Source organism: Eretmochelys imbricata, chromosome 10 (assembly GCF_965152235.1).
Source record: "Eretmochelys imbricata isolate rEreImb1 chromosome 10, rEreImb1.hap1, whole genome shotgun sequence".
Classification (NCBI taxonomy): domain Eukaryota; kingdom Metazoa; phylum Chordata; order Testudines; family Cheloniidae; genus Eretmochelys; species Eretmochelys imbricata.
In genome coordinates, this window is record NC_135581.1 from 8,476,990 (window position 1) to 8,488,726 (window position 11,737).

Here is an 11,737-nt window from a genome sequence, read left to right on the forward strand (position 1 = left end):
TTTAGAAACCTTCGGGCACATCTTCAGCTAGTGTAAACTGCCATAGCTTCATTGGGCTACAACAATTTATATCCCTAGGGCCTGATTTTCAGAGATGTTGAACCGCTACAGCTCTCATTTTGAAAGGTAGGTGCTCAGCACCTCTGAGAATCAGTCCCTAAGTTTCTAAAGCTGACCACACAAAATTAGAGGCCACTTTTGAAAATGTAGCCCTTTCAGCTCAGTCCATTGGATCTTGCTATCTCCTGTGTTATACCAAGACATGTTGAACCATTTATTTTAGGGAAGTTACACCAGGGTGAATTTGACTATATTTGTCCAAGAATCTGAGAAATCATTACGAACAATAGAGAGCTAATACACAATTGAAGTCATTAAAAAGTCAATTCCTATTTTGGAATGATGTCTAATGTAAATGAATCACTTATTAGACAATGCAACAATCAGCTATTCAGCTGCTATTCATTATCAAAAACAATACAAGAGGATCAGCAGAGCAGAGCCGTGTACCAGAGGAAGCCCTTTAGGAAAAACCACAGAGCCAGGACTGGCTTCCCTGTCTGCTCTTCCATTGTAATCTGACAATGGTTTGCTAATGTCCAATGTCACTTACGTTAATCAATTTTATCTTTTTTCAAACTCAGAAAGAATCAGTAGTAATATTGGCCTTCAGAAATGAGCTGAGACTCTTGCTTGTGTTAGGAAGAACTATGTGCATTAAGGCTGAGATTTTCAAAGCCCTCGGGTGATCTGAAAGTCCAATTTCAATTAGGCAACTTGACAATCTCAGGCTAGATGACATAACCAAGACCCTGGGTACAGGTGGGCACTAAGTTCTGTGGCAAAGTCCTTGGAATCTGGTAGAAATCTATTAAATTCTACGCCAACATCAGATACGTTAAAGTCTTGAAGCTTTTATTTAATTCAGTATTTAAATGAGTAATAGAATCAGTACAGCTGCCCCTGTGTTATTTAGTTTGATATTACATTGTATTTATTCTAGGCTGTCCCCACATTTTCAGTTTCCACAGCTTTTTGCACTGGCAATGCCTAATGGCATCTTAGGAGTTGTTGGGGGAGATGGATGTTTTGGGAGTTGGTTAGAGGACAGTCCAGGCTTTTGGCATCTGAAGAGGATTAGAGATCTGGGAGGCTGTTAGGAACCTGGGAATAAGCATGTTAGCTAGATTCCTCTGTTACAAGGCTTGGCAGTAAAAATGTTAATGTTAGCATTTTAACTGTCATCCTTAATTTTCAGAGTCAATGACCCATTGAAAGGAATGGGGCAGTTCATACCGCTCAGAGATATTCACAGAACCATGGAAATGTAGGGTTGGCAGGCTCCTTGAGAGGTCATCAAGTCCAGCCCACTGAACTGAGGCAGGAGCAAGTAAACCTAAACCATCCCTGACCAGTGTTTATCCAACCTGTTCTTAAAAACCTCTAATGATGGGGATTCCACAACCTGCCTTTGAAGCCTATTTCAGAGTTTAACTACCCTTACTTAGGTTAGATGTTAAATTTAGGTGAGATGTTAGTTTTTTCTAACATCTCACTTAAATCTCCCTTGCTGCAGATTAAGCCAATTACTTCTTGTCCTATCTTCAGTGGACATGGAGAACAATTGACCACAGCCCTCTTTACAACAGCCCTTAACATATTGTTGTCAGGTCTTCCCTCAGGCCTCCCTCCCTTTTCTCAATGTCAAGGTTTCTAAACTTTTTATCATAAGAACATAATTATCATTTTTGTTGCTCTCCTCTGGGCTCTCTCCACATCTTTCCTAAAGCCTGGCACCCAGAATTGGACACAGTACCTTAGCTGAGGCCTCATCAGCGCCAGGTAGAGAGAGACAATTACCACCCATGTCTTACCTATGACACTCCTGTTAATACATCCCAGAATGATAGTAGCCATTTTTGCAACTACATCAGATTTTTGATTCATATTCAATTCGTGATCCACTATAATCCCAGATCTTTTTCAGCAGTACGAGCACCTAGCAAGTTATTCCCCATTTTGTAGTTGTGCATTTGAATTTTCCTTCCTAAGTGAAGTACTTTGCACTTACCTTTATCGAACTCCACCTTGTTAAATTCAGACCAATTCTCCAATTTTTCAAGGTCATTTTGAATTCTAACCCTGTCCCACAATGTGCTTGCAAACCTCCTAGCTTGCTGTCATCCACAAATTTAATAAGAATACTCTCTGCTACATGATCCAAGTCATGAATGAAAATATTGAATAGTACCTGGCCAGATATTATTTCAGGCTGTCTGCAGAATCAGGCATGTGATACTGCACTGGTTCAAGTCCGTTCACGTTTCAAGGTTATCTTCCCAACCATGAGGGCTAGATTAAAAAAAAAAAAAAAGATTCTGGAGCAAAATTCTACAGTAAAGGATGAATTGCATGGCACAATCAGTGGCTGTGAAACATGAGGAGCTGTGGTTATGACGCTGTATAGAATCTGAACTTTAATGTACACTTTTAAAAAAACAACATCTTACTCACTCAACTATCTAGTACTAGCCTACTAGATAGAGCAGATAGCTAGATACTGCACTAAATCCCACAGCCCTTATACTTGCAAAACACCCCTGGAAGTAGCTGGGAGATTTGGCTTGCCATTGGTTGTGACTGAAAGTGAGCACCATGTGACAACAGTTTGGTGGTTCTCACATGAGGTGAGTTGCCAGGAGGGGATCCTGAGGGACAGTTATTCACACCACAAAATCCATCGCTGCTATTGGCTCAAATTGGCATCCTGTGGTGGAAGATAAACATCTTAAGGATCCTTTTGAAAAGAGAACACCACCAAAGTAGCACAAGAGTAGTATTAATACACACTAATATATACCATTAATATATTACTATAACACTAATAATTCAGTGCAACCCGTACAAGAGACCAGTCTATTTGGCACCCCCCTTTTTTACAAACTTGGCTTCAGGTATCTTGACATGAACTCAGTAAAAGGAAATGATTTTTGTTGGTCCCTTGACTGGTCTTTTTTAGGCAGGTTTCACTGTAATTAGGAACCACACAGCAGTGCAGGGAGACTTAATTATGAGAGTTACTGTGGGTGCATTGTCAGACAGCTCCAATCCAGTCCTTTTGGCTAAGACACTTGGATCTGATTGAGACGAGCCTATTGACGAGATAATTAAAGTCTGTGAAGTGTTTTAAGATCCTCATGTAAACCGCAGCATGGACACACACACCAAGCCAGGTTTATTAAAAGCCCCTTGACTCCACCAGGGAGCTTGTTTTTTTAAGTCTTGCTGTACCCCTCAGGATACACACCACAAGATTTTTTTTATTTATTAATTTTTTTAGAAAAAAGTAAGTGACTCACCAGTTTCAAACTGTGACATTTCAGTCCTGAACTATTCTCGGAGCAGCTGGCTCCATGACACAGAGACGTGGGGAAGGGGTGGCGGAGAGAGTCAGACTGAAATGTGAAAGCTACTCAATCTCTTCCCCCACACAGGTATGTTGCTTTGAGCCATGTGATTGCGGACAATCTGGTAAATTCTACAGAGGACAAAAATTAAAATCATACTTTGAAAAAATCTTTCTGAGCCAGAGATAAAAGTAAACTTTTGCTAGGCTGGTTTAGCAGCATGGTTTGATCTCTGAACCCCAACCAAGACAGGGAAATTCACTGTCCCCAAAAATCTACCCCTTGAATTTGGGCATTGTAGTTCTGGGCTGCTCTTTCAAAGAGCCATCATACGATGCAGACGCAAGGCTTAGTCCTCAGCAGCACTCAATTAATGTTGGGGGTGAAGCTTGGGTGGGGAGGCGGGGGAGTCAGAAGAAACCCATTTGCAGTTCCCCAATCCCCTGGGTCGTTCTACAACATCCCCGGTGTAGTCTGGAGCAGCCTCAGTGAAAGTGCAATATCATCATCATAAGCATAACACCCTGCATGTGCGCATGGTGTCTCTCAATGCACATCAGGGGTGTGGGTACATCGATATGTACGTGACATGGCAGTCCTAGCGGCATGTTGCAGACATGGGCATCAGCATGGCTGATCATTGTCTCACAGGAGCTACGCGGATAAATTCATTAACATTCGGGACGCCCTCGGCTATCAAGGTGATAGATGCAGAAGCGGATGCCACCATGCTGCCACACGTGCCTCAGGGGCAGGTTTGCAAAGTGGACACTATAGTTTCTATAGTTTCTATTGTTTTTTAAGGTCAGGCTTGACAAAGCCCTGGCTGGGATGATTTAATTGGGGATTGGTCCTGCTTTGAGCAGGGGGTTGGACTAGATGACCTCCTGAGGTCCCTGCCAACCCTGATATTCTAGGATTCTATGACACATCAGCATGGCATGAGATCACAAACTGCAGACACAAGGTAGGTGGTGTGAGCATGTCAGCATGCATGCAACGTCACCGCTGTACGTGTCAGAGAGGGAAAACCTCCGGGCAGCTTCACATGGGCGGCTGCAGGATGGTTTTCTACTGGGAACATTGCACCTGTACTGATGTAGAGGGCAGGGGATGTATTTACCCTGTAAAGTGCTGTCTAGATTTACAGCAGCTAGACAAATCATTGCTCTCAATGAGGCTGTAAAAGCACACGCCTTGCTGTGCCTTGTACAGTACAATCTAGTGACAGATTCTGGTGCGGGAAATAGCCATGCAGAATTGCATTCAGTCCCAGTTGCTGGTATAAACGAGAAGGTTTCTTCTGTGGCATTCTTTACACAACAGTGCCCCTGGTGCTGAGTGGCAAACTCAAGCCCATTCCAAACCCGCACCTGGAGGAAGCCTTATTAAAATCAATGCTCATTCAGGGAAGACGAGCGTGCCTGGCTGCTCTGAACAGTGAGGCATGCAGCACCGGTGACCTTGAGTAGGTATTCGCCTCATGAATACAAAGATGGATATAAAAGCCCTGGGCTCCCCCCTCCCCACCCCTTTTTAAAAACAATTTCCTGCTCAAGGGAGGGAAGTGCAATGGGTTATTAAAGGAGTGGCTCCATCAGAGCTGGATTTTTTTTGTAACTTCCCTAAATGCCCTTCACCAGCAGGGAAGGGGGAGGGGATTTGCTCTTTGAAGCCATTTCCTTGTGGGAATAGAAAACATGGAAAGAATTCAATTCTCCACCACCGCCAAGCACCATTGATACATGATTCAAAAACCAGAGCCCACAAGGCAGGCAGGCTGGCTGGTGGATGGCTGCTAGATTACTGTAGCAGCAGATTGTGACGGTCCGCCATCCAGCATCATTAATCGTCCCCCTACAGTGTTAGAACAGAGAAGGGAGAGGAGGAAGAATGGAGACCGCACGAGAGAGAAAGGAAAATTAGGAAATTCAGTGCAGAAAAAGAGTTGGAGCTAGTCAAATCTTTGATCAAAAGCACCATCTAGTGGAAAAGAAGAATGCTGCAGTTTAAACCTGTCCTTGGTGAGGCTGCTTACACACATAATGAATGGAATTTGGCTTTCTACAATGCCTCTCAGATGACTTACACTATAGGTTGGCCAATAAAAATGCGCCACAGCGATGGACAAGAACAGGGGCAATAATACAAACAATAAAAAGCAGTCATATAAGAACTCTTAATACAGTCACAAAGCTGTGCCTGTCGCTAGCACCTTCCATCAGAGGATCTCAAAGCACCTTAAAAACAATAATGAATCAAACACCCCAGGAAGGCTGATAGACTTTAAGGCCAGAAGGGACCATTGTGATCATCTAGTCTGACCTCCTGCACATCGCAGGACACAGAAACTCACTCCTGTAATAGACCCATAACCTCAGGAAGAGAAGCATCGCCATTTTATTTCATGAAACTAAGGAAGAGACAGGTTAAACAACTTGCCCAGGATCACACAGGAAGTATGAGGCATATTTGAGAACAGAACCCAGGGACTCTGACTGCTATATCTGAATCACAGATCATTCTTCCTCCGTTTTGTCAATTGTGAATGAATCTTAACCCCTTAATAGCCTGGGGGTGGGGGGGGGGGGAGAGGGGGGGTATTAGTATTTATACAGTTCCATAGGTATGCTTGATGCTTTTCCAGCATGCTCCTTCCTCCAAGAAGTTTTCACAATCTAATGTCTTGTCTACATGGGGAAGTTAGTTTACTGTGAACTAAGGTGTGAATTTAAAGTGAGCTAGCTATTCCTCACTAACTCCCCATCTGGACACTCTTATGGTGCACTAAGGGCTTGGCTACACTTGTGAGTTACTGTGCTCACAAGTAAAGGAGCCCCGGGCGCACTAGCTCACTACCCATCCACACTGGCAAGGCACGTAGAATGCTCTGACTCCCGGCTCGGCGAGTGGAATAACGTTTGCTGTGCCCCCGCTGGAGCGCCGCAGCGCCAGTGTGGACAAGGTGTTGCATTACTGCGCTCTGATCAGCCTCTGGAAACGTCCCATAATCCCCTTAAGTCAAGTGGCCTCTCTGGTCATTGTTTTTGAATCACTGTAGGAATGCGGATATGCCCTTTGAAAGCTCTGTTTCTAACAGCCGGCTGCTTATCTGCTCTGAGACAAAGCAACCATTAGTGTGGAATGCTGTGGGGGGGGGTGGGGGGGAAGAAGGGGGGTCTGCTGCTGTCTGAACTTACAAGATAGCATGCTGACATGCTGTCAGCCCCCCAAAAACCCACTCTCTCTCCCTCCACATACACACAACACACTCCCTGTCACACTCCACCCCACCCCAACCCCCATTTGAAAAGCCCGTTGAAGTCACTTGCATACTGGGATAGCTGCCCATAATGCACCGCGCCCAATGCCGCTGCAAGTGCCACAAATGTGGCCATGCCAGTGTGCTTGAAGCTGTCAGTGTGGACACTTTACAGCGCTTTCCCTACTGTGCTCTATGAAGGCTGGTTTAACTCAAAGCGCTCTACATCTGCAAGTGTAGCCATGCCCTAAGAGTGCCTTCAGGAGGTTTAGCTTAGTATTAAGCTAATGCACACAAAAGGCACGCTTAGTGCGCAGTATGAGTGTCCACACAGGGAGTTAGTGCAGAATAGTTAGTTTGCACTGGCTAGTGTGCACCAGTTACTGCTGGCTTTTTTCCTTTTGTAGATAAGCCCTAAATTAGACATAACACAAAGAGAAAGGGGGGATGCAACAAAAAGTTATGTGATGTGTTTTGTGTATGTATGGCACACTGAAGTCAAAGGAGCAGTACATGCTCAGCACCTCTACAAATCTGCCTCAAGCTGGCATTCAAACATTAAAATACCCAGAATGAGTGGGCACTTCTGAAAACATGGGCCTCAACTTTTCCATGTCTTCATTTTTTGATCTGTGCAATGGGGAAAATAATACTTCACTGGGCTATTGTGGGACTGTGAGTCTAGGTGCACACAGTTCTGCAGTATCCATGATCAGAATTCTTTTCATTCCATTCCCCAGCCCTTGGTCTCTCTCTCAGTTCTGTTTTCATTCATTCATTCCTTCTCATGAGCCCAGAGTCTATGCAGGTGGAGGGGAGGAGAAATCTCAGTCTTACAGCAGAAGCTGTGATAAGAAAAGCTCTGATCAAGCTCCAGCCCTTTGAACATTTACATTTTCTAGCCTAACACATTGTGAAAACTGGAACTTTCAGTCCAGGCTTATTCAAGGACACTTACCCTGAGAAAGACTTTGCTAACCTGTGAGGGATCTCTGCAAAGACTTTATCGCTTAGCAGGGTGTCATAAATATAGGGGGAAGGGTAAACACCTTTAAATCCCTCCTGGCCAGAGGAAAAACCCTTTAACCTGTAAAGGGTTAAGAAGCTAGGATAACCTCGCTGGATCCTGACCAAAATGACCAATGAGGAGACAAGATACTTTCAAAGCTGGAGTCGGGGGGGAGAGACAAAGGTTCTCTCTGTCTGTGGGATGCTTTTGCCAGGAACAGAAAAGGAATGGAGTCTTAGAACTTAGTTCTAGTTATCTAGCTAGATATGCATTAGATTCTATTTTGTTTAAATGGCTGATAAAATAAGCTGTGCTGAATGGAATGTATATTCCTGTTTTCATGTCTTTTTGTAACTTAAGGTTTTGCCTAGAGGGATTCTCTATGTTTTGAATCTGATTACCCTGTAAGGTATTTACCATCCTGATTTTACAGAGGTGATTCTTTTACTTTTTCTTCAATTAAAATTCTTCTTTTAAGAACCTGATTGCTTTTTCATTGTTCTTAATATCCAAGGGTTTGGGTCTGTGTTCACCTATGCAAATTGGTGAGGATTTTTATCAAGCCTTCCCCAGGAAAGGGGGTGTAGGGTTTGGGAGGATTTTGGGGGGAAAGACGTTTCCAAGTGGGCTCTTTCCTTGTTATATATTTGTTAGACACTTGGTGGTGGCAGTAATAAAGTCCAAGAGCAAAAGGTAAAATAGTTTGTACTTTGGGGAAGTTTTAACCTAAGCTGGTAAAAATAAATTTAGGGGGTTTTCATGCAGGTCCCCACATCTGTATCCTAGAGTTCAGAGTGGGGAAGGAACCTTGACACAGGGGTTCTCAAACTTCATTGCACCAACCCCTTCTGGTATAAAAAAAATTACTAAGTCCCCAGGAGGGGGAACCGAAGCCTGAGCCTGCCCGAGCCCCACCCCCGAGGTGGGGGGGCCAAAGTCAAAGGGCTTCAGTCCCAGGCAGAGGGCCTGTAATCTGAACCCCACTGCCCAGGGCTGAAGCCCTTGGCTTTCAGTTTCGTCCACAAGTGCTGGGGCTTGGACTTCGGCCCCAGCCAGTCTAAGCCAGCTCTGGCAACCCCATTAAAATGGAGTTGTGACCCACTTTGTGGTCCCGACCCACAGTTTGAGAACAGCTGTCTTATAGGGACAATCTCATGCTCTTAAAGGAGGCTGCCAAAACATTTCTTAAGGGAGCAGCCACATTTTAGGCTCCTGCTAAGAGAAAGATGACGAACAAGAGACTGGAAGAACTAGAGCACAAAACTGTGGCCTTAGAGAATCAGATTAAAAGACTGTGTATCCAGCTCAATGATGCTTGCAAAATGAATTAGACATCGCTAGAACCACTTATAACTAGCTCCTTACTAAAAAAGAGACGAGGTTGCTCTTTTGGTTTTCATAAACACTTTCTGTAAGGGGAGGAATAGAACTGGCAGAATGCTTGTCAGAGAGGCACTGAAATATTAGAAGGCTTCCAGCTCTTCACAGTTCTGGAACAAAAAGGTTTAAAGAGAGGCTCAGAAGACAGAATAGACGGTAATAAACGTTCCTGCAGAAATTTTTAAAGAGTATACTAATTCTTGCCAAATTGCCATGTGTGTTCTCCAAAAGAGAAGCCTCGGTTACAAGAGATTGCAAGCACCAGAGATTAATTTGATGCTATCAGTGGTATTACTCCAGGGATTAATTTAACCCAATGGGTTTGATGTTTAACACTCTAGGGAATCCTGAGGCTGCTGATATCCAGAGCCTTCTGTTTCATTTTGCTGAGTTTCCATCTCTAACTGCAAACACAATCTAAAATGTAGCCTTTATTCCCTGGATTGCTACTGGCAAAGCCCCGATCAGGGCTATCCATTTTGGAAAGGTGCCCCTGGGGCGTTGTTGAGTTTCAATCCGACTTTGCCAAGCATCTGAAAGGCAGACAGGTGGTGATGCAGTGGTGACCTTGGCTTTTTCCAGTTAAATGAAATAGGGTGGCAGATGTTACGCAGGTTACCATGGAGGTTAGAAGTAATCAGCTGCTCAGTGGCCTGTGAGAATGGAACTGGGTTATGGGTGGAAAAGATGGATCAAAGGTGACCTTTGCCATCTCTGAGATCTAGGAGTCTGTAATGACCATTGCTTCCAATGGCGTTACCACGAAATAACTTGAGTTGTTTTGACTTAAGAAGTTGTCATTTGTGGGATTACATATAGAATAGTATGCTATTCTTTCCTGTCCTCCCCCCAAAGAAGGACATCCCTCACAAAAGTTTTTATAGTGAAATGGATCAACCTCAGTCCCATTCCCTTTCTCTCCAGAATTTTATTCTCTTAATTATGGACAATCCTAATTAAAATTAATCCATGTTACCAGTGTATCTCCCATATCTGAAGAGAGGAACAATACAAAATAATCAGAACATAAACTGTCCTTCAAAGACAGAATATAAACTGTCCTTCACCGGTGGAGAGCTAGTCTACCACTTCCTGTTATCTATGGGAATACACACTTGGGATTAGCTGGCTTGGCATATGGATGGTGCTGCTATGCCTCTGGAAACCGTCTGCAAACACACTTTCCTGGCTTCAACTAGGAGAGACCAGAAATTCATGGGGTTGTTTAGTCTCCGAGGACCAGAAATAGGAAATGGCTGTTTGAGAGGAAAATGCTCTGAAGTATTTAGTAATTAAAAGTTCATTTTAAAATTGGAGCCACATTTGATGCTGTTGAAAGAGAAGGACTAATGATATGGCTGGGTAAATGAAGAGAGGCAGGCCCAGCCCAGCAAAGTGCTGTGAAAGAGTTCCCTCCCTCCATCTCTACCACTGCATCTCAATCCTATTGCAAACCTGTCGTTATTCCAGTCACGGGCTTCCTCACAAAGCTCTGTCAAAATGTCTCAATCCTGACTCGCAACCACCCCTCCTTGCCATTCCAGCTCTGAGGCAATGCACAGCAGCTCCAAAGCAGGTCTGTTCTCTGCAGCAGCACACCTTTATATGGGTCCCGGTCTTCCTCAAACAGCTCTGCCTGTGCATCTCAGTCTACAAAACTGAAATGAATTTTTGAAGATAGCACTAAATGTAGTGCTAGTGACAAGTTATGACCTGGCAGTCTTGGAGACTGGAAGCTTCCGTTAATCCACAGAACACGTACATCATGGGCAGTAGCAGGACAAGCTTTTCACACAATGACCAACCCATAGACCTTAACCCTGAGAGAGTCCACCATTTCTGTGGTGCAAGGGCTATTCACAATACTCAGCCCATTCAGTCTGAGGGTCTGCAAGGAGTTCCAATAATGATAGGGACATTGGTGTCCCTTCAGGGTCGTACTGAGACCCTCAAATTCATTTCACATAGGACACTGGGCAACCACTAAAGACCTAGGCTGGAGTCAAACTGCTGACCTAGTGTAGAAAGGCTCCACATCCCATTACCAATACCCTGAAGTTTATTGCTGAGCAGGGAGATTTAATTAATGGAGACAAAGCTGAAAACCCACCTTTGTGTTTGCAGGCCCCATCCCGTCAAGAACAGGTTGAAATGCTAGTGCTCCAGAGTCTGGATTATGAGTTGATAAGACTACTAAGTGAGTGTAGAAGACTCTCCAAGGTACAAACACCTAGTCCTGTAGTTTAGGTAAAAATTGTCTGTGGTAGAAAACAAAGTATGGTACCTCTTTTGAAACCCACAAACCTAGCAATCTTTGGGAGTTTCTTTTCTATGCAAAGATGAAGTATGGAGTTCAAACAAGATTCTTTAAATATCAACTGGGATCAAATCCACGCAAAAATCTCTTATTCAACCCAGCTGCTCTCCTTAAGTGAAGAGAGAAGGTGTTGAAAGCTGGTTAAAGATGCCTCAGCACCAGATGGTGCTCCTGAAGTTTGTCTCTGGGATGTAGTAGTCTGAGTGAAATCTGTCTATCAGGTGCCCTGTATTTAAAAATCATCTTTATATAATGCAGGACATTTGGGGCCATTTTTTAGGCCTATGTATCATTTTGTCATTTCCAGTTCAGGTGTTTTTCAAAATTCTGCTCAGGGATCATTTTGCCACACCTTGGCATTA